This window comes from Motacilla alba, chromosome 1A (genome assembly GCF_015832195.1).
Source record: "Motacilla alba alba isolate MOTALB_02 chromosome 1A, Motacilla_alba_V1.0_pri, whole genome shotgun sequence".
Classification (NCBI taxonomy): Eukaryota; Metazoa; Chordata; class Aves; order Passeriformes; family Motacillidae; genus Motacilla; species Motacilla alba.
Genome location: NC_052031.1, coordinates 59175736 through 59203717, shown reverse-complemented (window position 1 = coordinate 59203717; position 27982 = coordinate 59175736). Strand labels below are relative to the sequence as shown.

Genomic DNA, 27982 nt, shown 5'->3' with positions numbered 1-27982 from the left:
AATAATCTCACAGCTTCAGCCGCAGAGATTCAGAAGAGGACAAAAATCATCTCAGAGATATATCTCTCTTTGTAAGCCAAACACACACATCCCCCACAAAGTAAAATGACAGGCTGTTTGTGTAAAGTGCATTTTTGTGATACCGCTCCCACAGCGCTGCAGCTATTTATAGCATCTCCTAATCTTACCACTGTCCCAAGGCAATAAAGGTCAATTGAGCCAGTGGAGACAATCCAGGTCAGCCATATGCTAAATAAATCTTTTCATTGTCCTGAAAATATACAGTGCAGTATATATCTGCAGTAAAGGAGCTTGGAAGCCTCACTGCTCACAATGCATGTCTGGAAAAATCAAGGGAACTGAAGCAGAATGTCTTAAACCCCCTCTCTTGTGGGCAGCATGAACAACTCAGAACATTAACATCAGTCTCTGATCATCCAATACCCTCTTTCGACTTAATGTGGGCAAGACTTTGACATTAAGAATTTTTTTCCCAAAATATTTTGCATTTGATAAAAAAGGAGAAGAAGCCCAAGAAAAATACTTTTACCATCTGGCAATGTATCAGGAGGGAACAATTTAGCAAGAAAGATTTTATGCCAAATATATAAGCGCAACATAAGCTACCCATCTCAATAACTGGATTAAAGCCTTAGAGAAATAAGTTACAAGAAACTAAAGAAATGTTTTTCAATATATTTTTCAAAAAAACTTCCCAATATTTGGCAGTTTCTTTCCATGCTGTTTTCAGTATCAATGTAGTTATTCAGGCTTCCTAAACACAGGAGTACATTTTTGTGTCTATTTGTGGTTCATAACATGTTCGTTTATTTGGGTGAAAACAGGGCAGTATCACTTTTTCCACTCTGCATCACTGACAGGAGAAAAGCAAACCTACTTAGACCTGTCCTCACAACAGAGGAAGGTAAATATGTGTAATGAGTGCTTGCAGATATCTCAGCACCCAGCCTCAGATACTATTTCAAGTCAGAATTAGAGATGTGCAAGCCTCCCACAGGAGAACCTGAGACTTGGCCCACATTTCTTTAAGAGGAAGCCGAGGCTGATGAGCCCTTTTGGGGGAGACCTGGCACAGTTTTGTGCCAACAGCCTGCCCTTCCTCTGCATGCCAAGATGGATTTATGGTTTGTCTGGAAAGTACACATATACAAAACACAAGCATGACAATAACCAATAACGCCTTTTTTTTTTTTCTGGTTTGTTTTAACATAAAAGCCTTAAAATTATTTCAGGGATTGCAAATTTGCATGAGCCAGCTAGAAGTGACCCTTGGGCCCAGGAACAAGCTAAAAAATATCTACATTTGCAGAGTTTCTTATCAGAATTTTCTCTCTGAGTGAAGAGAGACAAAGTGTCAAAACACACCGTATGCACTGCAGAAGCCTTTCCCATTGAGAAAGGAGGCCAAGCTAAAGAGCAAACACATGGCCTTCTAATAAATGTAGACAGGCAAGAGACAGGAAAAAGGGGGGAAAGGGAAGCTAGCACGAATCTGATAGCAGAGCAGATGCTGAGTATCCAGGTGATCATATCTCATATTACTCTGACAAATTACACCACCTGGCACTTTTCCAACAGCAAGGTAACATGATTGGCTTTTAGTTATCTTTCCCAGAAATTTCATCTCCACTCTGCTGAGTATATGAATAAAAACACAGGCTTGACAGTCAGCCTTTCCCACAGAAGTAATCACTGTTCCCTGATAAGAGACAGACAGAAAAAGTGAATTGGTGGTGTCATCATATATTCAATTCTTCAGACTATGAAGAGCACAACTTTGCTAAAATTGGCACAACCAGCCCCGTTTCTGATGTAGTAACCAACAGCTAGGAAATATTTAATCATAAATAATGAGTTGTATTTTGATAACTACTTTTTCACATCCAGTAATCACTTATTTGTAGTAGATCTTATTATTGACTTAGCTAACACACTACCATTGAGAACAGGCATGGGTACACATAAATGCCTTTGTCACTAAATACACAACTAACAAAAATATCCGATACTAATTCCATAGTTGATACCACTAAGGAAATTCTTTAAAAGAGCAGTCAGCTGTCTTGAAAACCAAAAGAAATCAGACACTCAAGTACACTGACTTTCTTTATTTTTTAAAAGCATTACATTTGCATTTTGCTGGAAAGTCAGGTGAGACTCAACCTACTTATTAGATCAAAGGATACATATTTGATAGGGGAGTTTTGAGCTTATATCCCAGCCTTTGGCTTCATTGAGCATTTTCCTCCACTGAAGGCATATCCTCCAATGAGTTCTGTAGACCAAACAATTTTACCTGAACCTTCAAAGAGCACAACAATTAGTCAATATTGTGCAACTTACTTAAGCACTAGGAAAAAAATCTATTTGGAATAGAAAGAGTAAGATCCTGTTGCATGTGGTTAACAGCTTTGACTGTCAATTTAGTTGTCACTGGTGTTGGAGTTGCTGCCTTTCCAAGGCTGGGGTTATCATTCTCCTTTGTAAATGAGCATTACCATTGGGGTAGTGTCTCAGCTGCAAAGTTGATAGAATATAAAAATGCAGACAGACTGTTTCCCACAGATCCTATGGCTAGAACATCTACCAGGAAAAGACGTTTTTAGGAGCCTTTTCTCAAAGTTAACCTACATACTTACAGAGAAAGGGACTATCGATTATAGAATGATGTTTAGGTTATAATAGCTCTGAATTTCTTTGAATATTCAATGTGGGTAAACTGTACACCTGCCAGCCTTCCGCTCTGCCAACTATAGCTCTAAAAGCCCTGTACAAGGCCAGACAGCACCTGTATGCTGTATGAACAAATTATATGTGCCTGAGTTTATTTGGAGGTGGCTTTCACTCCTGCAATTTGGTCCTGAGGAATGTTATAAAGAAAATGTGCTGGCTAATGTCCTGCATTATTTAAGTTTTCCCCATGCATCTCTGCTGACTGCACTAGAACCCTGAAACCCATTGTTCCCAGCTTGTCTTCTGGGCATGTATTATTCTCATTTTTAGCTGACCACTGGGCAGTGATTATTTCACTGCAAAATCAATTCCCAGATTTTTTGCATTTGCTGTGAAAGGAGCCAGCTTCAGCCAAATTAAATAATCTGTCTGGTGCACCAACCCATTCCTGACGGTAGCCAGTAGCAGGTGTTTAGAGAAGCACTGGCACAAATTGGGTGATCCTTCCTCTGATATACTCCAGTCACAGTTTCCAGTAATCAGTAGTTTAAGGACTTCCTGAGCTGGAGGCTGCTTCCAGACCTTTGCACTTAATAGCCTGTAATGGCTTTTTACTCTAGGAATGTGTCGGTCCTTCCCTGAATCCATTTATAGTCTTGGTCTCCACAGCAGGCTATGTAATAAGCTCCACAATTTAATTATGGGCAATGTAAAGTACTTCCTTCTGTCTGTTTTTAAAATCCTCCCTGATAATTCAATTGCTGTATCATATTGTAAGTAACAGCGAGTAATCACTTGCCTCTCTACACCTTCTGTGATTTTATGAATCTGTTGATGTACCCCTTAAATCACCACAACCCCAAGTGGAAGCACCCTAGACTACTTAGACTTCTGCTAATCCTGAATCTGTTCTATCTTCATCAATGTTCTTTAGCTCAATTATGGGGTTTTGATATACAATTGCCAGAACTAGAAAAAAAATTCAACATCTGGCTGCATCCAAGTGGTGGTATCATCACACATTCTGCATTGTTCTCTTGAATTATCCAAAGGTCTCTTTCCTGAGTGTTAATTGATAATATGAAGTCCAAACTTGATAGCTTTTCAATCTTGCATGTGCATTATTTTGCCTTCACCAGTCTCACATTTCAACTGCAATCTGCTTCAGAGTCATTTAGCATCATGAGATCCTTCTGAAAATTTCTGCAATCAGACCATGCCCACTCTAATTGTGCAAAACAAATTTTACTCCCTTTCATTTTGCTTCCAATGCAACTGCTCCCATCACAGGTCTGCAGTGGTCCTCACCAGTAAACACCTAGGTGAAGCCTGAACACCACCCTATTGCTGGATACACTTAAACACTTGTTTAGCCCTGAGGACACCATGCCTTTCAGCCCCGGTTTTTGTACCAGAAGCTGTTTCTCTTACTCCATCAAAGCTTTCTGGAAGCCCAGATTGGCTCCCCTTGGCCAGACCACCCCAGTCCACAGGCCTCATGCCTCTGTCACAGCAACCTCTGCAGGATTCACCAGTCCTGGTATGGAGAAAGCTGTGCTGGCTCTCCTCCAGGACATCACATTCAGCAGTGCATTTACTAATTCTGCATCTTAGCAGCAGCTTTACCAGTTTCTCTGATTAAAACTTGCTGCTGGGTTGCCCCATCAGCACTCTGTGAACCCATGTGACCACCCCACTCCTTCAGGAGTGGAGCTCACTTAACAGAGGATTTATAAAGCCCTCTCAGCAGTTTCTTATTTGAATTCCACCAGAATACATAGCAAAATCAAACCTTAGTGATTAGTTACTGCCCCTTTTGTGGTCCTAAGCCTCCTACATTAACCTTCCTATTTTCCTCAGCTTCATTGCACAAGTAGTAGCTCAGCCTAGGACACTCTCCAGCAACTTCAGCAGTGAATATTGAAACAAAAAATTTAATTAGCACTAAAAGAAATAGATCTTTCAAAACTCCTCATGAAATGCTTCCCTAAGCATCCATCACTCCCTGCTGCCCAGGGAACCAGTGTATGGAAAAGCCAAGATTTGGGTAATTTCACAGCCAGTCAACATCCACATCTACATCACCAATACCCCAAACAAACCTTTCCTGCCTCTCTCTCCAACCCCTCACCACACAGAACTGTCTGAAAAAAGGTGCATGGAAACTGGCACATATCCACAAAACACTGCAGCTCCACGCAGCTCTGGGAAGCTTTACTTTCAGCCTCAAGCCCAGCCTTCCTGTACCTGGAGCAGCTCATGTCCACTAGAGACTGACCTAAAGAGAGTGAAACAAATTCCCACAAGGACAATCTTCCCAAGTGCCTCCAACAGCAACCACAGAGCTGTAACATAGTGCATCAACTCCCTGGTAAGTTTTGCTAGGAACTTTTGGATCTACCACATCAATAAACATTTTATTCAGCTTGTATTGAGCAGGTGCAAGACCAAACAGAGCCAACAAGCCTTCCAACAAAAGGAATTACAAGGCAAAGCAAAGGGAGCAGAAAAGAACTGCACAAAGTTGGATCAGGTTAACAGAGGAAATGCCTCTATGACACAATAATGTCTTTTCTGCATCAACACTGCAGTTCACAGGCATTTCCATATTATGCACATTCTTTAAAAGAAGCCTTTTGGTATTCTTGCCCCTCGTATTCTGGGTACAAGAATGGCAGGTTACTTTTCCTATCCCAAAAGAATAAAATGGATTCATGAAACAGGTTGTGTGTTACAAGAGGCATTCACAAGTTGTGGCATGAATATGCTTGCAGTTTTTTCCGTGTAGACATGCAAATCCTCGCTGCCCTGTTATACTTGGAGCTTGATTTAGTGTCAAAACAATGCAAGTCCAAATGCCAAAGATCTCTGCTATGTTTTTTATTTTCTTTTCTCTGCTTTACTTGACCAGTAGGTGTACATTAAGCACCAAATTTTACCTTTTGGAAAGCAATTTATGGTTTCAGTTTAATCCTGAACTGTGCTAAATTATTCAAGCCCTTAAATCTTATCTTCCTTCAAGAGTTCATCTTCTCAGAAGCCAGAGAAAGCACACAGTTTTGTGTCAGCTCCTATCAAGGTGACCAATATATCTTGTCCCAGATCTATAAGTCACTTCAGAGTCTCTATTGCACTAAAATGAGGGTGACTTTGTTCCTGCATGCCTTCATTGGCCAGGCCCTGGATTCAGCTCATTCCCCTGGAAACTGTAACAATCTTCATCTGCAATGTGAAAACTGAATATGGCTCAGATTCAAGACGTGGATAATTAATAAGATATAATTATAAGATAAAGTCAAAGTCATGTGGAATTCTCTCTGAGCTCCTATCAGGGCTCAGATTTCTGTATATCAATGGTTAACACCCATTTCTTCTTCCTTCTCACTTTAGGGGTTTTTTTGCCTTTCTCCTAATTCATTCCCTAGATTTCTTAGCAAATAGGATAAAACATGAAGGAGACTTTAGTACAAGGCAACGAAATTTTAGGACCAACAGGATTTCTCCCAATATTTTTTTTTTAAATTTCTGAAAAGGTAAGTACAAATAAGGTGCTTTCCCTTGCCAGAAAAGGTGACAGGCCTTGGAGGATTCCTTGTAGTAACAGAAATGCCAGCATTAAGTTTCATGAGGAGGAAAGGGTAAAAAGTGATACAGTTGGTGATGCAATAAAGATGAAGAATATTCTCTATCCCTCTAATTCACTGAGAAAGAGCCTAAAAAAGGAGCCTAGGAAAGCTGGGGATAAAAAAGACACAGAAGCTTTCTTGAACTGATTTATTTTGCTTTATTTTTGCTTCAGTCAAAATCAATTTGTTTCAGAAAAGGGTTTAATTTTTTTCTAGCCTTTAGCTTCTAAAGCTATGAATATATCAGATCTGGAAAAGACCTTTTAGGTCATGATATCCAGTCAACTTTATTTCAGACAAACTTATCATATGTGGGAATTCACTAAGTTAAAGACCCATTTCAAATCTAGCCTGGTTGTAGCTTCTCTCTTATTCCTACTGAGAAGCTATGCTAGATCTCCACTCTCTTCATCATCAAAATCCTTTTTTTTTCCTTTTTAATTTCCATCCAATATGCATGCCCCTGCACAGTCTTCCTTAAATTCATATTATTAGGATTTCCACATTTCATCCAAAGAGTTAAAGTTGAATTGACAACCAATGCTTTTATATGATCCTTCTACAGAATAAAAGTCAGCTGAAAGTTTTGATCCAGAAATCTTTAAACCTTCAGATCAAAATCCTTTGAGTGAGTTTATGTAGGGCAGAGATGTGCAGAGGGAGTTAGAAGCTCACATTTCAAAGATTCTGGAATCAATCGAGTAACCAAGATGATAAAATTTAATCACTGTCTTTCCAAGCAAACAACAAGAAACACTCTAGGGAACTCTGAGCATAAATGATTTCCAGCTGCATCACAGACTGGACATCAGCATTAGAGAAGATTGATGCTTTTTTTACTATTTCAGAAAGCAAAAGAGATCTGAATGGGAATCATTTTCATACATTTCATCCAGACAAAAATCATGGGATATACAGGACCTGCAATCTGTAGTTCAAGTATAGACAAACAGTGGTGACAGCAAATTAGAAGGACATGACTATGGTATAATTGTGACTTTTTTTAAAAAATAGTATTAACAAAAAAAAAAAAAAAGTGCAGATATTCTATTTTATCACTCTGCCAACCAGATTTAAAAAAAAAAATTAAGCTCTTTTTTCAGGGTACTTCTTGGTGGCATCAATCAATATTTATTTGATCGGGAAGATAAGGAGAAGGCAAACAAAACAAGACAGGGAGGAAGGGAGGAATTTAGAGCAGCATTTAAACATTAGTCTTGGAAATGTTTTCTTGCCACTCAGATGCTAGCACATGCTTTCTAAAATAACTTAATTTAAGGTAATTTCAATATCAGACCAGGATCCTTCGTTGGCATAAGCTATTTACACAAGCTGTAATGTCATTGTGATTCAAGGACTACATAGCCTCACATAAACTATATAATAAACTACTATGTTTTTCTTCTTTTCTACAAATCCAATATGTGTCTTGCAGTTTTGCACTGTAAGCTTCAGACAGTTGTTTCAAATATGGATTTTTTGGAACCTTTCCATGCCAATGAATCATTAAGTGTTCTTTTCTTTCTTTGCATACTATCTTTTCCTTGAAAATGAAAACACCAAAAATTGTGATTGTCCATTTCCATATTTTCCCCAGTATATGTTTCATTTAGCACACAGGGGTCTCAGAGAGGTTAAAAATAAAAATCTTTCATTACTGAGTAGGCAAAAAAAATGGAAAAGTTAATGGAGATTTATACTTACTAGACAAAAGAAAAATAATTTCACAGCTTATAGACAGTGGATTGAAGAAAATAAAGGAATATTACAGGGGATGCCAGAACAAATTTATTACCAAGTAGAGATATAAGAATCAAATTTTCTTCCTTCCAGATATATAAGTACCCAGGACTCAAGGAAAAACCCAGAATAAAAGCAAGCTTTAAAACAAAATAAAGCAACTATTTTTTTTCTAACAAAATATTGTGCAAGCACATAGGACAGAGAAATACCCTCTCTTCTGAAAAGCGAGTTAGATTTTCACACTCCAAACACAGAGCCTAGAGAGCAGAGCAGGGAAGAGAGTTCAGGCTTTGCCTGCATAGTTCATGGGAAAAGAAAAGAGAAAAAAAAGAGAAGGGAAAGAAAAAAACCTACATTTACTTTTCATTAGTGTGACACTGGAGAAAGACAGATAAAAATTTAAAACTACCATTCACTAAACAAATAAATTTTCATTTTGTCCCTAAGGAAGGAAGTCCAGCAACTGAGATAAGACAGAGGTTTTGTCCCCTACTTTCTCTCCCCAGGATCCCATGAGATACAAAAATTGATGCAAAAAATATTCAACAACGGTCTTTTTCTTTTCATTCCTCACCACAAACCCTACATAGTTTGATGGCATCTACTGCTGTGCTTAAAAAATACTGTTTTGACCACCGGGGACAAGAGGCCTTTAATGCCTCAGGGTTTGGTAGCTGCCAGGTGAGACGAGTACCACCATGCTCCAAGCACCTGCACCTTCATCCTCTCCATACCATTCCCAGCTTTCTTCCTTTCCCTCTGGCATGGTTTTTATGCACCCATCCCGAGAAAGCAGATGTGTGTCCACCACTTTTAATTCCCTCCATTTGAGGCAAACTGAAAGAGCTCAGCAGAAGGTGGAGAAAGAGAATTTACTGCATTAAGTAGACAGATGAAAACAGAAAGCATCCGTTCCCCACAGCAAGTCTGTATAGAAACCCATCCCTGCAGGACCCCATCCAAAGCTCAGACTCTAATCAAAAGGTTTTGATTACTTTTAACACGTTTTAGGATCAAAGAACAGAGACTTAGGGATAAAATTTCATCCAAAAAAACCCTTAAACCAGGAATAAAGGATGTGTGTAGAAAATACAATAAATTACCAGCTTCCCCTGTCCTCATCACCAACAACTGTATGGCATTACAGAAATGAGGAAAAAGTCTTGTCTCCTGACAAGATTCTGCCTCTCCCTTCAGTCCACAGAAAGCAGAAAACTTAAGAAACAGCTTAAAAATAACTTCCGAAACTGGAAGAGAATCTGACTCAAGCCCTGCTCTGAGGTGTTAAACTCAGAATACCCAGTGTGTTTATAAAAAATGAATTCCCACTCACAGAATCACAGAATGTGCTGAGTTGGAAGGGACCCATCAGGACAAAGTCCAGCTCCTGGCTCTGCACAGGACATCCTGAGAATCACCCCATGTGCCTGAGAGCATTGTCCAAATGCTTCTTGGATTCTGTCAGGTACTGGGACCACTTCCCCTGAGGAGCCTCTTCCAATGCCCAACCACCCTCTGGGTGAAGAACTTTTTACTAATATTCAACCTACATCTCCCCTGATGCAACTTCAGGCCGTTGCCTTGTGTCCTGTCACTGTGACAGAGCAGAGACCAGTGCCTGTCCCTCCTGAGGAAGCTGTCCCTGCAGTGAGGTCTCCCCTCAGTCTCCTCCATGCTGAACAGACCAAGCGCCCTCAGCCGCTCCTCGTACGGCTGCCCCTCAAGGCCCCTCACCAGCTTTGTTGCCCTCCTTTGGACTCTCTCAAATAATTTCGTGTCTTTTTTACACTGTGGCACCCAAAACTGCCCCCAGCACTCGAGGTGAGGCCGCCGCAGCCCAGAGCAGAGCAGGACAATCCCCTGCCGTGCCTGGCTGGCCATGCTGGGCCTGTGCCCCAGGCCAGGGCTGGCCCTCCCGGCTGCCGGGGCACTGCTGGCTCAGGTTCAACTCGCCATCGACCAGGACCCCCGGGTCCCTTTGTGTGGCACTGCTTTGCAGCCTCCCATCCCCCAGTCTGTCCATACATCCAGGGTTACCCTGTCCCAAGCGCAGAATCCCACACTTTCCTTTGTTGAACTTTACATGATCATCCCCTAATTTGTCAAGGTCTCTCTGCAGGGCCTTCCAGCCTTCAAAGGAGTCAACAGCTCCTCTCAGTTTGTATCATCTGCAAAGCTGCTCAGTATCCCTTCCAGTTCTGTATCCAAGTCATTTGTGAAGATGCTGAAGAGCACAGGGCCTAAGACAGAGCCTTGTGGAACCCCACTGGTGACAGGTCTCAACCTGATGTCACCCCTTCACAGTAACCCTTTGTGCCCAGCCCACAAGCCAGTGCTCACCCATTGCATGGTGTGTTTATCCAGCTGTTTAGCTCTGAATAGAGCATGAATTATCTACCAAAAATACTTATGATTGAAGCTTATTCTTGGTAATCAACTTTGCAGTTACACATAACTTTTTTTTTTTTTTTTTTTTTTTTTTTTTAAATCAGACTTTCTGTAGCAAGCCTTAACATTTCTGCCCGGAGGAGAAATCACACCAGGTTTCACATCAGATTAAGACAACAACATCACCTGTGTCACGCATTGTTACAAATCTCACCAGAATCACAGTGAGGGCCTTCTCCCTTCACCATGCAGCAGACACTGAATTGTGCTGCAGGGAGAGGCACTCTCAGTCAGGAGAGAGATTATTGCATTCCCTTCCAACCCCAAGGGACAGCTGTCACAGGGGTCAGCCTAGGTCTCACTCTTGGAATAGGGAAACTTTCAGGGAGACATTGAGGCAGAAAAGTGCAGGCAATACATCAACTAGGGCAGTGATCTCCATGGCTGAGATGAAAGTGAAGGTTTTTAGCTCTGTTGATCTAGTTAAACAAATGGTATAACAGGAGTTTGGATTGTGTTTCTTTTCTTTTGGAACCAATTTTAAAAATGTTCATTTTTCTCATAATATGCCCTTTCCTTTTTTTCATCTAAATTCTGTTAAATTATACATATGTGGTTCTGCTTCCTCCCTGTTGACTCATCAGTTGTATACAAGCAGGCTAAAATAACCTCCACAATACAAAGCACTGTCAAATGCATATAAGAAGCAAACAGCAGGGAGGAAGGAGATGTATTTTTCTTCTAATTTCTTTTTTGCTACAGTAATACTGGGTGCTGCTTCTGTTGTGCCTAAAGAGCTTCAGAAAAGGACAGAGTAAATTGCTGGTCCTCTTTCAGAAAGAATGTCCCACAGACATTCTCGAGACCCAGGTCAAATCTGAGACCCTGGCATGCAGCCAGAAACCCCTGTGGTTTTGAATCTGACCCATGGAACAGTTTACAACTTTGCAGGAAGAACAAGAAGTCACAAAAGTTTAGATATTGTAGTAGAAGTAGTCTAAATAGGATTTCTGAGTGCTGTACAGACAGTAAGTGACATGGGGGTCAGGGGTGATGGAACTTGCTGTCCTCCTTCTTTCTCCTTCCCACCTTGTCTTTGGTGATGTTGGCACTCATAGATTGGTTTAGAGTGAAAGTCACCATTCAATATAGATAGTAGGTATTGGAGAAAAAGCATAAACATGTAGTACGTAATATATGATATAAAAGATAGCACCAGCCCCCTCAGAGTGACTGCTGAACAGGACATGGGAGAAGAATCTTGTAGATAACCAACAATAAACAACCTTGAGAACAGACAACAGAAGACTACTGAGTCTTTCTTCGAAGGCACGGGTTGGAGGAGGGACTTTTCCATTTTTCGGGGTCATCCCAATCCGGGGTTGAAACCCCACAAGGGTTGGCTAAATCTTCAGAGAGTATGACCTGAAAGCTGACCTTGACCTGGATGAGATCTGAACATTAAGCTCATGACAGGACATGCCATATTACTTGGACTTTTTTTTTTTTTTTAATTTGAAAGAGATTTTGAGTGTAAAACAGAGATTTGTAATGCCACACTCTTAACTATTTTCTTGGTGTTTTGTTTAGTTGCCGGGGTCAAAATACTGATCTGAAGTCACTGATAAGACCACAATAGAAAGAAAATATTACCTGCTTATGTACTGGTTTTATTATGAAAGAATAAGACCAGTATCTGAGGCTTTTTTTTTTTTCATTGAGCATTAAGATGTGAAGATAACTGATAGCACAGGAGATTAAAATCCTTTACAAAATTACTAGAGCAAAAGGTATCAACTGTACAACCATCCCATCCACTTTTACCCTGGAGTAACACTTGCAGCACTGAGAAGGCAGGTCAATCACCAGATTCAATCCAACTTCCAACCTCATATTTTCTTGGGATTTTTCAAGAAGGGAGCCATGAATCCAAGCGACCTAATCCTCTTGCACAGGACTAACTACATGTCCCCTAAGATGTGACTTGTGTGGGAATGCTGAGTCATTTTACATTGGCACACAACTAAATAGTCATTAAATCATGCTGGTTTCAGGAGAATTAAATCTGGATTAAAAATCACCTAGAGGAAACTGCTCATCATGCCTTGAACTGACACTGTCTCCAGATACAGCACTATTAAAAGAAAGAAAATCCAACTCTGGTGAATTAAAACCAAGTAGCACTTTCCTTGTTTCATTACATCAACCCCACCAAGCACAGCAAGGTACAGAAATTCAGTAATATATTTTTGTCCCCACATGCTGTATCACCTATTCAAAAAGACACACACAGAGAAACCATTTCTTTAGATAGCAACCATCTGTTGGATGGAATCACACCTTGACCACAAAATGACCATTGTTCTATCAAACAGGAGCAAAAATATCCCAGCTGCCTTTTGCTCCTGGCAGATACAGAAGCAGGCAGTCCAGGACACCCTTTGGAAGCTCACATATGAAATGAAACTTGACCTTTCCTTAGCATGGAAATCCAAACTGCCTTAGATCATCTGATCTGATGGGATCACAATATAGATGTAAAAAACACCCAAGTGCAGGACCAGGTTACTTATAGTTATTCACTATGCCACTTTCCCAGCACTCAGAAAAGGACTGAATCACTGGGTGTTATTCTGATTGTGCTACTACATCCACTTTAGAGGGGGGAATAAATTGTTCCCTTAAACTCCATCCTGTATATCCCTTTAATAAAGCCTTCAACAAAATACTAATGGGGAGTGAAGAAAAGTGAGAGAATAAATACTTTGAGTAGAGTGCTACTGAAATAATATAATTTCCTTTTTTCTAGTGACATTCCTTAGCAGGGAGGGACAGCACAGCTTGGCCAAAGCAGCCAGCTTGCTTGGGGACCTGGCCCACAGCATATGAGTCACTGAGGAGGAGGACATCTCACCCCTGCATGCTACTGCATCAACCTGCTCTGGCTTCATTCTTCCAGCTGCCTTTACCAGAGCAGAAGGACAGAATGAACATAGTTAAGAAGAGAGAACATGAATAACAGGCACATAGCAAAAGACAGAGAAATCCTGAAATTTTAAGGGGAGCATGACCAATTTCTGCTCAACCTAGGATTTAAATTTTCTTTTTAGGACTGATTTTTGCTGCTCTAAAGTGAACATGATCATCCCATGCTGATGGTAGGACAGATTTCACATCCTGGCACACCTACATGAGCAACAGGGAAGAGAGGGGCAATGCTCTGCTCCCAAGTCTTGCAAAAAGTACCTAACTGGTGAAGTTAATATGACCACAGAACCCATCCTTGCTGGCTGCCCTCACAGCAGATTACCTTGACAACTCCATAGGTGATGCTTCCTCCCTACAGCCACATTCAGGCTTTCAAGCCATGAATTGATACTGAAAGGTTATGAAAACTTCCTACTGAGAAAAATCAACCAGGGAGGCAATTGTAACTACTCAGTAAGATCCTTCCAGATACAGGCAGGTAACTTCTCTTAAAACAAATATTGCACTAAAGCTCTTGCACAGATAAAGTTCTGGGCAACAAAAAAGGAGAGAAAAATAAATCTCTTCTGTGGAAAAGCAAAAGAGACAGATATTTAAAAAAATAAAAAATAGGTGAAGTACTCTTGCTATTCTTTTGCCCCAGATTTTCTTCTTTATATTGTCTGTTCCCGAAGCTGAGTAGGGCTGGCCACTTCTGAACATGTAGTGACCAGTAGCTGCCTTGCTGGGATCAAGAGTCCTCATCCCCAACTGGCAAATATGGTGTAACTCCAACTCCAGTGAAGTAATACTAGTTTGGATCACTTGAGACATCATCCACAAATTAGTTCTTAACAGACTAACAGTATTCTATTAAATTAATTATTTATAAGTACCACTAAGCAAGAACTGAGTAAAAAAAAATAAATTAGGCATTGTCAGGAAAAATTTAAAAGAGCCAGAAAAACACTCCAATTCCCATTGCTGTTGGGAGGCACAGAAGCAGATAACTTCTGTGTGTGGTGGGGACTAATATAATATTATAACCCACACCAAACGCTTCAGCTTAAATTCTTAGACTACTTAATTCTTACTAGTCCAAATAAGAGTGTGAAAATTACTTTCAATTAATAACATCTTAATGCAATTGGGGCCAAGTGTGTGTCCCTCAGACTACAACAACCTGAAGAAACTAAGGGAGTACTACAGGACACACAGTGTTCTGAAGCCTCTCCTTCACACTCATATGTAAATGAAGTGCAAATTTCCCAATTAGCAGCACTCTAGGAAAAAAAACTAACAGTAAATAGCGTACAATAATAAAAATTGAAAAATCTACAGTGCAGTGAATACCAGCTCAGATTCTTACAGGTCCTCCAGAATGTCCCCTTCTTTCGTTATTGCTACTGCTTTGTTTTTTAAGACATCTGATTGCAAAAGGCAATACTGAAACTACAGCCCATCCATAATGCAGAAAAGCCTGTCTGAATTTGCAGAGAAGCTGATGCAGTAATTTTGGTTATAAAAAGGTCATGATTCAAATGCCAATGGCATTACTTCAACACTGTTGAAAACTCACAGCTAATTAAAGTGTACAAGAGATGAGGATGAATACCTACACAGTCGATTTGAGTGACTGCTCATTTTGGGTAGGCTTTTAAAACAACATTGCTGGTAGCAGCAATACTGCAAGCCTAATTTTCTTGACAAGTCAGGATTCAGCTTTCTAAACTTGAGAAATGCTGCATTAACTGATGAAGACTGTAATTCCATCTAGGGGAACACAATAAATTTGAGCTTTGTTCTTGTGGTCTAGCATGTCACCAGAAACCTTTGCTGGAGTTACAGAACTACTACATGCAGACAAGAGTGCATTACCTCATCAATAAAATGTTTCAGGAGCTGTTACAGAAGCGGCAGCAGAAAAACAAAGAGAAATTTGAACTCGAGGGAAGCTATTTGTTCTATCTTATGAGTTAATTTGTAATGCCAAAATATACCATTAACTAAAATAACAGTTTATTTATAACTTCACTTTAAGCTCATGAGAAAAAAAAATTCTTTGCAGCACTATAAATTTTGACATTCCATTTCTATAGAGTGGTTCATATTGCAGACTTTGAAATGCATTATAAAACAGGGAGAAAGCCAGCATTTTGTAGATATAAACCAAAAGATACGTCTTCCTCAGATAGAATTTTTTCCCACAGAGCTCTGGATCTCAGCTTTGATCAGAGCAGCTAATATTTTTAACAGATGCTGAGGATTGGATTTTCTTCTTTTAAAACAAATAAAAGGCATTTGCCATCATATCTCATCTGAATGACTTCATCCTAAATTTAGAGCAGTATTTGAATCTTCTAATCTGTACAAGACCTTGTTCTGAGATCATGTTCACTTTAGTCAAGCCACTGTCACTGGCTTGAAATTCAGATAAGAAGGGAAAGCACTAACAATTGTTTACTGAGAAACATTGCTTTGGAGAAGGGAGGAGACTTATTCAACACTCATGCACATCATCTGTCTCACTAACATTCCAGTCTTCAAAAAGCTCCTGAAAATTAACTTACTGTTGAATTTATCATACCTAATTGTACAGCTCACCAACCTCATCCTTCTCCTTAGTTTCATCTGACAGGGAGACACTCTAAAGAACATGAGCCCAGAGCCTATACAGAAGGAATCTGACCAACTAGAAACTTGCACAAAAAGTAGGTTGCCCAAAAGTAAGAATTCAATTTCAGGTGCCCTGAGCCTTCCCCTGCAATGCCCACTTTTAGGAATTTCCTCTGTTGCACTGAATACCAAGTGACAAGTCTGGTGCTACTCCCCCAGATGGAATATTTCCCCAGACACCTACACATCTCCATATCTTCTCATAATTTTTAAGAGATGCCTGACACTGAAGTAAATGCAAATACAATTGACACCTCTGGTTCAGCTCCATATGTGATGTCCTACATTCAGGGAGCCCAAAGTGAAATTATGTTGCCTCCCTTCACCAGCAAGGTTCAGAAATGCAAAACATAACTCTTGCAGGGTTGCAATAAAAGAGGAGGAATCAGATGGCAACAAAAAATAAGGCCATTCCTGAATCCTCTGTGTTCTCATTTTACTACTTATAGGTAAATATATCATCCAGGTATCTTGTCACATTTTAAGTTTGATTATCTTGCACTGCTCCTTTGGCACTCTGTCAAAAGACACACATATGTAGTTGTCATTATTCCAAGCAGGTTTTAACATTTGCAATTGCAGAGTTTTCTGAAGGTTATCAGAAAAGAACAAAGTTCAGATGCAGAATAAACTGGAAAATTTTCTATTCAGGAAAACTTTTTCAAAATCAGAACAGGGATTTGATTCATATGTGGAAAAAATTTGGTGATTTGCAAGGTGAAGCAATGGGATGTGTAATGTTAAAAATCTTTGGTTGAAGCGGGTTTCATCTAATACAATAACCCTAACATCAACATTGACTGGACTGGTATTTTATCCCTGAGCTTCAGTAACTGTGTTAAAGACTGTAATTTTCCACGCCACTGGTTAAGCCTTTTTAAACATATTTTTTTGCTTTGCCTTTTGTGCATTCCGTCTTTCCATGGACTGTTCATGGCACCAAGTACCTTCTAAAGTATTTTATTATATTATATTATTATAAGTTATGCAAATAACTTATAATAAAACAAAGATCAATGTGGAGAATTCACAGGATTTGAACTCTATTTACACAGTCATTGCAATATCATGCATCTCGTACTGAATAGGAAACAATATGTACCCACATTAAAACACAAAATATCTACACAGTTACTGGTTTCCTTTGACACTAAGCAATGCAAAAAAATTAAGTCATTTAGACATAAATAAACCTTGCATCAGGAAATCCATGAATATAATAACAAATCCTAATGAAAGTTTAGATTCCTTTGTTCATCTAGAGCTGAGGAAGAACTAAAACTCTCCATACCTGTTAAGTAGTTTATATTTTCTAGATATGGCTTTCAGGTGATGAAAGTCCCATAGCTTCCCTTAGGAATCTAATCCACAGGTTACCAGACCTCTGGGACAAAGTCCTGGCTGTGGTAAATTAGGCTAGCTCCATTGGCTTTGGGCTAACTAGGTTGATTTTTCACCAGCTGATGTATTTTTACAGCAGTAGAGAGCAGAGCAAAATTAAATGTCATTTTTATAATTGCCCCCCTCATTTAACTCAAGCTCTCTTAGAAGACTCCAGCACTGCAGAGTTCTTCGTTTTAAATGCTTAAACAGGAGGTGAAAATGCTACCCGAGAAATAAAGGTCCTTTAAAACTCCAAAGGCATTTCCCCATGTTTCCATGGAAATGGGTCTTCACTCTTTCACCAAGATGACATTAATGATCATATGCCTGAAGTCACACAAAAGATAGAAAGAGGACTGAAATTGCCAGCTACTCCAGAGTGTGTCGATCTGGAGCACAACCTCCCCAGTTAGGGGTAGGATTTGATATCCTTTCTGCAATGCAAATCTTCTGCAGAAGCAGCTCTCTTCTCTGGAACAGAGAAAGCTTGCTGCTTTATTTTTAATTTGGCTCAGTAACCATGTTTGCTAACTATAGAAGTAAAACAAATAAATCAATGCCATCATCATCTGAGGGAGGAAGAGGAGGAGTAGGAGAAAGAAAGGGCAGCTTTAATAAAAGTAACACTGCAAATGTGTTGCTGTGCTCCTGCCCCCTTGCAATGTGTCTGTAGCTGTTTTATCTAGCCCTGCCACCCATGGCTGTATGCTGAAGACTGGAAAGGATCTCTCTGGATTGCTGTGTTGGAGGCTATCACCATTACAGCACGAGCTGACAGCAAACACCAAAGCTCTACTGAGCTAGGAATGTGTGCCATGAACCACAGACCCTGCTGGTGTGAGCTGTTGGTCTAATAGTGAGTGGAAAGGAAGCAGAGGTGTGAAACGACTCGTCCAGGTTCCATCTTTTCCACGGCCAAGACAAGAGTAGTCGGGTTTCCTCAAGATATTCATTGCATCCCTCACCAGTGGATAGCACTGACTCTGTGCTGTGCTGAGACGTTCAGCCTGGCAGATCTGAACCACAGATGACTTAAGCCATATCTGTTTCTTCATTCTTTTCTGCCCAAGTGTCCTGGCTCTCCCTTGGTCCTAATTGCAATACCATCATTTTTTCACTGAGGAGAGCTGGAGCCTTGAAAAGGATTCAGTGAAAAATGTGCCAGACCAGTTTGCATAGTGCCCACCCAAAGAGACATCACACAGTACACAGGTGCTGAAGTGTCAAGGGAAATCTCCATGGTCTGACCAGAGAAACTCCAGTCCACCTTGAGATCCATACATAGAGCAAATAAAGGACAGATCATATACAGACAAGTACATTTGGCAGAGGAAATATCAGCTAAATTATTATTTTTTGAGACATCAAAAAAAGGATACCAAATATTTTCTGACTACTTCTATGTAACTGTTTCTCCTTTGGATTCTGCTGTTCAGTGCTACTCAGAACATGAGTCTCCTGAAGTGTTACTAGGACCAACCCATTGGGAACTGCTGCTGAACTTTGATTTTTAACACAGAATTAATAATAATAAAGAAAAATTAACTTTTGATCTTTAAGAAGGCTTGCCAAACAGAAGTCACATTGTGGAAATGAAAATCAGGCCTGATTTATTAATATGCTTTTCTAGGCGTGCAAGGCCTTAGAGAGACTGCATACAGGAAAAAATATATTCTCTTCTTTATTCCAAATTTAGATTCATGAAAGAAAGTGGCTCTTAGTTAGTCTAGAAAGCAGAGCAGCCTGTGATCCTTTGCCCAATGACAACCACAACACCAAATGCTGAAGGTTTGGGGCAACAGATCTGTGTGGAACATTTTTTCCCCACATATTTTGTACAAGGTGTATGCCCTACCTCACACTAGCTCAGAGCACCCAGAAGGTAGAAGGAATGACAAAAGTGATCCTTTTGTGCAGATTAAAATAAAAGATTAGCAAACATTAAAGAGTTTTTAGGTTTGTTCAAGCCTAATCTCTTGGATCAAAACCAGACAAAATATATGAAAAAGACTCTGCAAAAAAGACCAGATTTTCCCGAATGCTACACATTATTCTGGAAACCATTGTCATTTTTCAAAACCACATATCTACAGTATATAAATCTCTTGTATAAAGAGATGGAATTCAAAGAACAAGAATAACTTTTAGAGTAATACACATTATATATGCATACAGTACTACCTGAAACAGAGGTTCTAGTGAAAAAGTGAAATTTGGGTGACACATTTTATAGCTTTGGTGTTTCCCTTCTTTTTATTTCAATTATGGTCAAGTCAAAAACCTCCACAGAGGTCTAGTCACCCCTCCGATTGTGGCTTGACCACCATGCAAGTAGGTCAGCCTGAAGTTCAGTGATAATGACAGTTAATTATGTGGCATTGAATTAAGACTCTCAAGGAACTCTGATGAGCTGGAGTGCCTAATGCAGATGAAAAGAACAGTCAGTTGCTTTGTTTTGGTTTAGGTTTTACTAATCAAATACAGCAGTGCTTTGCCAGCTCGGACTCCAAAACTCAGCTTTACGTAAAGACCAGGACTAGAAATAACTCTGTGTTTTGGGTAAACTCAGTGAACGTATAAAATGTAAACACTAAACACAATCTGTGATATTGACTACAGCAAATGTATGAATCATTGTGATGCAGCTACATGTCAATATATTTTATACTGGGATTGCCTTTGAAGCTAATATACTGGTAAATCAATTCAAATGTAACCAGCTGAGTATGAAAACAATCAACTAATTTGGCTTTTTCTACGAGTATTCCTGCATCCTCTGACATTCATTGATTTTTCTAATGGTACCACCAAGGTAGAGAAACAATAGTTTGGCTATTAGAAATTCAAAAGGAAACAAGATTACATTGGTGGCTTGTTCAGCTTCTTACAAAAATTCAAGAGCACTGAAGGAAATCTGAGCTGGGCTTTCAGACTTACCTGAAGCCAGCAGCCCCACACATTCTTTTCTACATCTATTACTGTTTATTGGCAACAGAATGCTGTGCTAACCTACCAACTAAAAGAAAGCTGATGGGAGCTATTTGCATCTTCCCAAAGCACTACTTAAAGGGGAAAATTAGAGAAATTTCACTGAAACAGACAAGACCAAGAATAATATGAAAAGAGAGGGAGTGTGGGTGTAAAAACAACTTTACCTTCCCTATTCTTAAGTTTTTCTCTCCCCTGTGGTTCTCTAAGCATTATATTTACAGGAGGCTTGGTGCTTTACTCTGGTACAGAATATCTCCAAAAAGAATTGTAAAATCAAGTATAGGTAACAAAAAAAAAAAAAATTACCTTATCAACTTATTTTTAAAGCCAGGTAAGAGGAGAAAAAACTTGGACTGGGATTTGAAATGGGACACTGGGAATGAGAAGAATAAACTTGGACTGGGATTTGAAATGGGACACTGGGAATGAGAAGAATAATGGAAATGATGCAATCAGAAACGCTTGGTCAAGAGCACATCCTCAATGTTCTTGCATTCCCGTGGTTTGTGAAAGGGGTCAGGGCAGCACCCAAGATCAGACAGAACTACTGCCAAGAGTGTTCATGAAACACTTATGCTGTCATGAAGATGATCAAAAATCAAAACAAAACCATGAGGCCATCTGTAATTCCTCCCTCGTTGTGCAGCCTGAATAATGTCATGAGGAGCAACAAGAAGAAAATAAAATATTGAATTTCTTCTCTTGAAACAACAGCGGGCATCCCAAGCACAGAGGGATGGAGGAATTCTGTGGGAAAAGTAGCGTGCAACTGTGTCATTAAAGACAGAGTCACAAGGCAAGCATGCAAGAGAGTGGGAAAATCCACATCCTAGAATTTCCTAACTTCTGCATGTTTGATTTTGCAGTCACATGAGCACTCCTTTTCCATATGTCATGAACATGTGTCCAGTGTGTAAACAAATGCTCCAGGCTGTATTTCAGCATTGTTGTCCCCAAACTGAAGGACTGCACTGTACTTAACCACTTCCTTGAAGCCACAGCCACCACCTGATGCCCCCACATCACAGCAAGGATGGGACTCAACTTGCAGTTCTGCAGCTGGGGAGGGTACCCAAACCCAAACCAGTGTTATCCTCATTCTATACAAATATCCTGAAATGGAATTCAGGTCCATTTCTACAAGCAAAGAATCTACAAGACAGATCAAAAACTCATCAGAACTGTAGGTGGACCAAAAATAGCCTTTGAAAGAAAAATGCAGCAAACACTAAGACTAGCACTTATGAGCAACTTGTGACAGCTCAGAAGAAGGGAATCCAGCCGAGAAGTCCACCACTAAGGGAATATATTTCAACAGCAAGCTGCCAAGCATTGTTGCAGCATCAGTTCAGGGGTGGAGGAAGAATAAAGGAAAAATTTACACAGGACCTCTTTTAAAAGGACTTAAACTAGCTGCATCAACTAACTCTGTTAACAAGACACAATCCCTCCATTGCAAGAAAGTTCCCCACCTTCTCCTCTTAACTCCTGCCTGCCAATGAAACATGTAACAATGAATAATTTGGCTCCAATAATCTGGTTTTTGCCATTTGAAGCATTACACAAGTAGTTCAGAAGCTGCTGATATGTGTTGTTTCCTTCTCTTTCAGAGATAAGCTTTTGGGTTAAATTATTCCACCTCAAAGCCAACAACTCAAAATTCCAGCTGCTGACTCTGTTGTATTCACTTCCAGAAGAAGGAAAGGAAAAATGTCATATTTTACATTTGGATTACCTATATAAAAAATTCCAATTCTTCCAGTAATTAAATATTAAGCATTATTTAATAGCAAGTGAACAGTTATCTTACTATATAACAAGTTTCGTTGTTTTCACCTCCTCTGTCTATGAACTAAATTCAGACAAGAGAAGTGGGGGGCATAGAAAAGAAATATCAATGAATGAAACACCATCCTCAGGAATAGTTGTATTTCTGTTCCTACTCCCAGCTTCTCATCTCTTTGACCAGTCTTCCTCAGGTAGCATGTCTGACCCCCTCTCTTCTTGCAAAAGCTAATGAAGCCTCCACAAAACAGTAAATACAATGAGCAACAGATTAAGAAAAGGCAAAACACTTTCAGCAAGAAAGTCTCCATGCTGAAAGACAATTTTGTCTGAGATCACCTTAAGGAATATAAAGCTCCTTTGCCACAGGAGCTACCAATTCACATTGGGACTTCAGTTCCAATGCTGCAGTTTGGCTGGGTCTCCCTAGGAACACGCCTCTGTTGCTGGTCCATGTAGATTGCTTCAGAGCAAACAGAAATGAGCAGTGATAGTGGATCTGATTATCTAGGACAGCTCTGTTACAGCTGGAAAAATCCCAGCACAACTAGAAAATTCCCATCCAAGTTGCATTCACTAGCTAATGTATGTCGTCATTGCTGAGATTTCCATTCCCTCAGCATTTATTCAACCTGCTGTATTTAAGTGCTTTTGGGCAGTGTCCTCAATTGTATTTATTTATCCAGCCACTGCCTGGCACTAACAGTTCATGCTAAGAGTCAGACTCAACATATAAGTGACCCTGGCAGTCACTGCTACAAAATCCCTTCCAGCAATACTGAATCTATTATCAGTTGGTTTTGGTGAGGAAAGTCTGGTTCTACCAAAGCAGAGCACTTGTGAACTATTTGGTAAATTTTAAAATAAAAGGCACAATTTGAAAAGAGGTGTACAGTACTACAGTTTTTAAAAATGCCTAATGACTTTAAAATATATAAGATCTGTTTGGGTCCTAAATGGTTCCCTTGGTCCATTTCAGACAAAAAAAGTTAATTCCAGGCACGTTTGGTCAGAGAAGGATATTTTCATTGGGTCTGGGGTGAAAAGAAAGTCTTGATTTTCCACTTGGGGGCTCTAATGATTTTTTAAACACACAAAACCGATAAATTTAAAAGGTACAAAGAGTCTTTTCCTCCCCCAGAAATAATTTTCTCCTTTTTAACAGAGACACATATGGAAAAAACAGTCTTTCAAGTACCTTCAAATTAAAATGAAATGTTTTATTGACAATAGAGTCTTTTTAGCATGAGATGCATTCTTCCATGTCAAGAAGGCATTATGAAGCATGATTTAGTTTCCTCATAGTCCTCTTGACCATTACTCACTCCAAATCTATGAGCAACTTGATTATTATTCTTACTTTTATTACCTTAGTTTCTGTGTTACCCACCACAGATTAGATTCTTAAGTTTACTTCCTGCACCAATTTAAACCATTATCTTCTTCCCTTTCAAATTCCCTCCAAAGGCCTACTTCTTCTCCATTGCTTATGAAAAAAAAGAGGTAGGTAAGCATAACTTTTGTTCTCTTTCCCTAATTTGCAAGAGTCAAAACAGGGGAAAGAGGGAGCTGAAGTAGCGTTTGAAGAAGCAGAGCTGAGCACTTGAACAAAAATAAATCAAACAATACAATTGCTGGCAGTCATTGCTAACAAACCACAGTGATTGTAACACCTATCATTCTCCTCCAGACCTTTCAAATTCGAAACAGTGATTGCACTTTCCACTTTTGCTGGCATAGACTTGGCAATAAAGTGCTTTTGTGGGAAAATACTTTTTAAAAAACTAACCAAAAAGATTGGAAGCTAGAAGGAATGTTGCTTTTTTAAGTGCAGAACTCTCTGTCAAAGCATCTATTTTCTCTCAGTTTGACGCATTACCTTATGATACATAATGTGCTTGGAGGCAGCTCTATGCATTGGGTACACCTCAGAAGTGTTCTCAAAATGAGCAGGGAGAAGGGCAGGTCCTTGTGTGAACTTAGACTTCAAACAAAGAAAACAGGGCACTCCATGTAATCAATCTGTCATGTGATTTCCCCAGGTTGTTCATTTCAGGCAAATCAGAAAATCCTTGTTACTTGTGCTAATGACTAACAAATCCCACTCATCTGGCACTCCCACTGTGAAGAAAAGCAGTAAAGTCCCCCAAACTTTATTTTTCTATATCTTAGAAGAGAGTGACATGTAACAAGACCTACAGCTTTTTCTTTTTCTAGGCTAAGGTAGCTGGCAGGAAAACATCTCTCCAGACAGGGAAAACAACAAGACCTTCATTCTCCAAGCCCTCGGTGCTGGAGCAGAAAGGTGAGAGGTGCCAAACAGATGGACAAGATACAGGAGAGAAGACAAAGGACACTGGATTCTCCTTTGGCTGATATTTTTCACCCACAAATGTGTCAAACATATTCTCCTGAGTGGGTGCCACCCACACCATTCCTCAGCTGCTCACAGAAGAGGATGGAGACAGCTCATGTAGCACCTGCCTCCACTGACCCAATGCTCCTACCTTCATACTGCATGTTACTCACACCCCTTGAGGTCTGTGTGAGGCAGGAGACACCAAGTGAAGGGGGATGCTCCAAGCCAAACAATCCTGGTCTGTACAGATGGTGGGAAACCACTTGTTCCAGGGTAGAAAGGTCAGCCTCGGACCTCACAGATAGTGGAGACAGCAGTTTTCCCCCAACATACCAGTGCCAGAAAATTATGCTTTCCATGGCCAAAGATAATTCTCAAAAGATCAGCCCAAGGGTGCAGAAGACCTTATTGAAATCAGCAAAAAATCAGAGACAATGCAATCTGATCCCATGCACCCTAATTTTGGGGCTTTGTACACAGCTAAGAAATAATTCCATTCTTCAACATCTTGTTTTCTTGTTTCTTCTTGTAAGGTCTGTTTTCCCCACATTTTTGGATTTGAGGATTGTTTTTTGGGGGGGTTTGTGGTTTTTGTTTTGATTGGTAGTTTTTTACATGAGTAAAACAAAGCATTTTTCTTGTCTAATTTTCAAGACAGTGAGGTCTTTGAGATCAAAGGTAGACTAAGCTAACTGAAAAAAAAAAAAGAGCATTTGACTCAAAATTTTTATTTTCTTCACGGAAGCTGTATACATCTTGTGCTAGGACTGAGGGCACCAGCTTGACTTCTACTTTAACCCCAGCTACAGCCAGTCAGAGAAGATGCTCAAACAGAAAAAGAATTTTTAAAGGAAGGAAAAAACAAAATACTTTTGAACTGGAAACTGTAGCAAAGAGGTAAGGTTTTAAAATAAATCTTTTTTTTTTTTTCTTTAAACCACATTACTCTTCCTTAATGTCAAAGGCAAACTTCAGAGGACTCATGGAGGGCATTGTGTACACACAAGAACTAGAAAGAATTTTTAATTGTTTTTCCTGGAAACTATGCGCCAGCTTCTGTACAGACTCATTTTTTGGCATGGATCTCTAGGATGCCACATGCTGAAGGGCAAGTGGATATATACTGAGCTTGCTAAAATCAATGATACTGCCTTGCAAAAAATTTCACTACAGTTTTGGCCAAAATAAAAAGCAAGTGCTGAACATCTCATAAATCAGCTTTCAGCTCGTATAAAACTGCAATGGCACAACAGAGCCACATCAGTGTGCAGAGGACAGCACCATTCTGTGCAGCTCTGCAACTGGGACTAAAGCAACAGGAAAGTGGAAAAAAAAAGACAACAAACCAAGCTTCCATTCCTATTCTTTTGCCCTTGCATATACATCAGAGATCTGACAAATGCAACAATTTCCCTGTCTGGCAGCTCAGCAAAATTGCTTGTTCCAGACTGAGTTATATGATGTTTGAAGGATTTTCTAAGCCTTCAACAGCAAAACTAGAAACATGTGGGTAACATGGATTATTTCAAGCTTAGTGAACTTTCTCAGCAGTCCCTAACTGGTTTTAGACCATTAAAACATGCAAGAGGACAGCTACATTTTCAGCTTTCAGCACAAATAAAAAAAAATGAAACATAACAGGAACCATCTGTAATAAAATAGGCTCCAGAACAACAGCTCGAGGCAGAAGCAGATTCATGTATTTTAATGTGGAGTCTTGTAGATACATTTTTGGATAACTGGCCCCACAAAGAAAGGCTCCCTATATAATATTTTATTGAGCAGAAAGGAATTAGGTTCTTCCAAGTAATATAGCTACTAAGTTGGCTAGTAGGGAGGTGCTAGGAGAGTGCAGCAAGAGTGGTCTCTGTATCTGCTTAAAATTCACATGCAGTCCTGACACCTCAGTGACAGCAAGTGCCTCTTTGTCTGTACCACCTCACATGAATGGATCTCACATGGAGCCACTTGAAGGCAGCAGGATCCAGCAATCCTGCTAGCAGGGGGTTTTGGATCAGTCTCAGTATCATGTCAACAAGATGAGCTGTTCTTCAGACTCAGGCTCCCAGCCTGTACAATGCAAAGGGCAATATAATCTCACCTCTGTCTACTGCAGACAGGCTCTAAAACTTAGAGAACAATCTGACTGAGACAGACCAAAGCCAGCAGCTCTTGCTCACAGCAAATGAGTGATGGGCATTAATAAAGAAAGCATGAGAATGTGGCAAGTCCAGAGTTATGGTGCCTTCCACATACCCATCTTGCCTTTAGCAAAGCATAGTTTTGGTCTACTTCCCCTTAAAAGCACCCAACCCTCCCATTCCCTGTTCACCAGTGGACTCTTGGTGTTCATTTATCTGGATTTTTAACACAGGTACATTTGTCTCCATGACACTGTGTGGCAATGAAAACCACCACATAATATTGAATTGTAAGCAAACATTATTCCTCTTATTTTAAAGCTGTTTGACAAATTTATTTGGCTCTCACACTAACTTAGCCTTCCCTACCTGCCTTCTGTTTGCTCTCCAAGCCATTCAAGCTGGTAAAACTTTTTCTATTCAGTCTTTTCCCAGCCATAAACTGTTCCATTTCACTGATCAAATTACTATTGCTCTATTTGAGCAGTAAGCAGAAATATTCAGAGACTTATCTAGAGTGACTACTAAATCTCTCTCCAAATGGGTAATAACTAATGCACAGTCCATCCTTGCCTGAGTTAACTGCAATGTAGTGCAGATGGAGAAAAGTAGCCTTATCAACACAGAATTGCAACACCCATTTTATAGTCCATTCAGTCACTACAATTGTTCTTCCCTCCATTCCACAGTTAATTCTCATTTTAAATAGCTTAGAGACAAGTTTCAGCACCCCATAGTTTATTTCCTCTTTCCAAACCATTTCCAAGAGTGCATTTAGCACCAACTGTTCTAGCTCCACATAAATCTCAGATAACACCCTTCCAGACCAAAAACCACTCCTATCTAGTCTTTTTTAATCAGTTTTTAGACCAAGAATTTTCACCCCATAGAATGCAATTTTGTTTCTTCTAGACCAAGAAGAATGTTGTTCAGAAAAAATAAAACAGTAGCAAAAAATAAATACAGATACATTATGTCAATTACATCATCAAGCAAACAAACAGCTTTGGCAGAGGGAGCAGAAGTAGTGTGACTAAATACTGCCACTTCAGCCCATCTCCAGCCTTGAGCAATCCAAACTCAATGCAAGCAAATCCCAGTCAGGCTTAGGGATTTGTCTGCATATCAATAGTAAATCCAAATCCCTGGAGGATTCGCAGTTATCTCAAAAGCTCACATGCATGGGAAATAAAGCAGTAGCCACTCATCCCTAAAGCTGTAACATACCA

General features: G+C 39.8%; 1 protein-coding gene across 7 annotated transcripts in view; it reads right to left on the bottom strand.

The window, feature by feature from the left end:
- Positions 1-27982, bottom strand: part of DGKI (diacylglycerol kinase iota) — a 198623-nt gene that overhangs the window by 123281 nt on the left and 47360 nt on the right. The gene's annotated exons all lie outside the window — the stretch shown is intronic.